We start from the raw sequence: 3,933 nt of genomic DNA on the forward strand, positions 1-3,933 counted from the left end.
TGAGGGAGCGGGGGGAGCCTTGTCCTTCCCTCTGAGCCCCAGCAAAGCCAATGGCTAGGAAGCTAGAGGCCAGGAAGGAGTATGGGGATAGTTTAGCCTTTGAAGTGGGGCCTTTGTCCATGAGGACTCTGGGCCCAAATGCCTCATCAAGGGACTGCATTTAGACTTGCCCCAAATATACAATCAAGCCAGGTGAGGCCCAAAGGAAAGTAGGTCAAAAGCTTCTCTGGGCAGATCCATTTGAGGTAGCTGCTCCCTTGGAGTCACTTGAAGCCTACAGCTCCTGGAGCTCTGTTTATTGACTCTGTTTATTTCTCTAATTTGTCAAGTACTGTCTGCAAGCTCGAGCTTGCCTCCTAAGTGCTCAGCTTCTATCCCGCCTCCCAGGCTTCCCTAATTTGATTAGCATACTCTGCACTCCATCTTTGGAGTCATTAATGAAAACACTGATGAATACTGGGCACAAGTCAGACCCCTGGGAGGCCTCTCCGGGACTGCAGGATCCTCTTGCCTGGCCAACCACCCGGCAGGGATGACCCCTCTTTTCGGACTGCCTTTGCCCACCGTTGGAGAGCACTCATTTGTTCCATCACTCATTCGCGAATAGTGCTAGGGCTAGAGACTTCCTGCGGTTCCTGGCAAATGCATATTCCAGGAAAATGCTATTACTTCTGGGAGGCGCTGCAGGGAAGTGAATGCACAGACATCCCCCAGCCCCCAGCCCCCAGGCCCCAGCAGCAGGAGTGGGAATAAGAGTCACAGTTGCCACTTACGGGACGCTCCCCGGTGCTGAGCCGAGGATCCTACAGCTATTACCCTGCCTGGGCTGCATGCCGCACGCTGTCCACCCTTGGGAGGCAGGGGTTGGTAATGCCGAGGAGTAAGGATCCCGGAGACGAAGTTTATATTCTGACTCTTCCATTTACTGCCTTAAAGCTTCTTCGCTTTAGATTCTCCCGCTGTAAATGTCCTCCATGCGGTTGTTACAAGGATTTCGATTATTACGGTGCTTGGAGCAGCACTGCCCAGCACATAATAAGCACTCAGTAAATGCTCGCTATGACCATTATTTCAGGCAATACAACTACCTAATGTGAAGTACTAATTATCCGTGCCTCCCCCATGCGGAAGCCGAAAGGGACAGAGGCAGAGTCATTTGCCCAAAGTCCCCTTGCCCATAATGGAACCGGGGCCAGGCCCACGTCTGCCCGATGCTGAATCCCACTTGCTTTATTATGACAAGCTAGCAAGGGAGAAAATGCGCATAAGTAACCCTTTGACAAGATAGAAGAGCAAATGGTGATGTGAAGCACAGATTTCATGAAGCACAGGGGCTTGTGGACAAATGCTACCACATGATGATGAGATTGTAAGTGCTATCCTGAAATTTCAGAAAAAGGTGTTTTAGGGTGTCAGAGCGATGAGAAATCATTTCCGAACAAGGGACTAGTTGGAGACTTTCATGAAGATGGTGCCATTTGGGTAGCCTTAGCAGATGGGTGTGAGTTGGACACAGTGGGAAAAGAGAAAGAGGCATCCCATGTCGGGGAAAGTGGGAGAGTGGGACACCTGGGTGGCGTTGTCGGTGAAGCATCCAACTCTTGATTTCGGCTCAGGTCGTGATCTCAGGGCGGTGAGGTGGAGCCCATGTTGGGCATGGAGCCTGCTTGAGATTCTCTCTCTCCCACTCTCCTCCACCTCCCCCATGTGTGCTCTCATTCTCTTTGTCTCTCTCTCTTAAAAAAAAAAAAAAGGAGAGTAGAAGAGCAAAGGCATGAAGATGGGGATGTTTAGGGTACGTTTTAAAAAAAAAGAGCAAGAATTCCATTTGGATAGTGTGTGGCATATAAGAGGAAATACTTGGGAATGAACTAGAAAGGAAGGAGACACACCAGCTTCGATAAATGAGACCTTGACCAAAAAACTGGCCGAAGCAGAGAGACTTCTTACACTCTGAGAGTCTCTGGAAACTCACACTAGGGAAAGAACCATAGGAAGGATTTGGGGATGTGGATGGGATTTCTTTAATATTCAGGCATGAGGAACCTCCAGAACTCCTGTGCAATCAGGTGCATGTTTGAGGTAGGGGTGAGGCAGGGGTGACATTCAGCCAACACCTGTGCATAGATACATGTCGTTAAAATATTAACGTGTTTTTTTATTCTTATGTTAATCACCATACATTACATCATTAGTTCTTGATGTCGTGTTCCATGATTCATTGTTTGTGCATAACACCCAGTGCTCCATGCAGAACATGCCCTCTTTAATACCCATCACCAGGCTAACCCATCCCCCCACCCCCCTCCCCTCTTGAACCCTCAGTTTGTTTTTCAGAGTCCATCGTCTCTCATGGTTCGAAAATATTAACGTGTTTTGAACCTCGAGGACATTGTGCTAGGCCAAATGAGCCAGTCACAAAAGGACAAATACTGTATATTCCATTCCTATAAAGTATCTAAAGTAATCAAACCATACAACTAGAAAGCAGAATGGTGATTGCCAAGGGCTGAGGGGAGGGAGACTGGGGAATTAGTGTTTAGTGGGTATAGAGTTTCAGTTTTGCAAGATGAGAAAGTTCTAGAGATCTGTCATACAACAATGTGAATATACTTTTTTTTTTTTAAAGATTTTTTATTTATTCATTTGAGACACAGAGATACAGAGAGAGAGAGAGAGAGAGAGCATGAGCAGGGAGAGAGGCAGAGGGAGAAGCAGGCTCCCCGTTGAGCCAGGAGCCCTATGTGGGGCTCGATCCCAGGACCCTGGGATCATGACCTGAGCCGAAGGCAGACGCTTAACCATCTGAGCCACCCAGGCGCCCCAACAATGTGAATATACTTAACACTACTGAACTGTACTCCTAAAAACGGTTAAGATGGTAAATTTAATGTTATAAGTTTTTATAGAAAAGTTAAAAAAAAAAAAGTGAATACTACCCCACCACTCCAAATATAATAAAAGTGCTTTCCTTACAGCTGGTAAATGGCACTGCCCTGAGCCACTGAAGGCTGCTTCCCCAGGACTCCTGAACCTCCCTGAGATGTTATAAAAGGATTAATGTTTGACACTCTTGAAAATCACCCCTGGGGCTAGGGGACTTGGCTTGAAGATGATTTTGCATAACATTTTTTTTTGAGATGGAAAAATACAAGGATTGTATCGTTGAATGGGGGAGGTGGGCAGGGCGGTTGCTGGAGGGCATTGAAAAGCCAGACGACCCCACCACAACACACTGACCTCAGATCTTTAGTCAGGGCGAGATCCCTGCAGAAGAGAGGGAGATTTGCCCGGACTCTCTTCCTGCTGAGTCATGGGGCGGCAGGCCTGCCCAGCCATGTGGCTGTGTGATTTGGGAGTCTGGGGGTACAGACCCTATAAGAGTCCCCTCCGGAGCCCAGGGAGATCGCAAGGGTCCACAGTGTAACATTGGGCACTGTCACCACCCAGACACATACGTGTCTGTTTACCTTGCGGGCCCCCAGTTTTCCTGTCGCCTCCAGCATCGGATATACCTGATCCCTCCATTCGCTTGGCAATGTAGTGGAAGGTGCCAGAAAAGAACAATCCTAAAGAGTTGGTTCTTGGCAGCTTTGGCTCGGACGTTTCTCTTCCTAACGAGCCAATGGAGAGCCAGTTCTGTGGGACATTATTACTCCTTGCTCTACTCCCGAGTCATCATGCGCAAGGCAGTTCTGCTCCCCCTGAAGCATGAGGTGACGGGACTAGAAGCTGGGACCTGCGCCCTGCTCTGCTGCAACGTTTCTCCTTTGCCCTAAACCTCCCATATCTTGGCCCCTCAGTTCAGTCTGATTACTCCTCTTCCCGAGCGTCCTCCTCCCCGTCCCCAGCCCTTCTCAAGAAAGAGCCAAGAACAGAGAACAAGGGATCTGAGGCAGGGCACCTGACGAGGGAGGGCCCGCGGGGCGACTC

This window comes from Callorhinus ursinus, unplaced genomic scaffold (genome assembly GCF_003265705.2).
Source record: "Callorhinus ursinus isolate GAN/ISIS: 27379988/994484 unplaced genomic scaffold, GSC_fseal_2.0 scaffold8, whole genome shotgun sequence".
Lineage (NCBI taxonomy): Eukaryota > Metazoa > Chordata > Mammalia > Carnivora > Otariidae > Callorhinus > Callorhinus ursinus.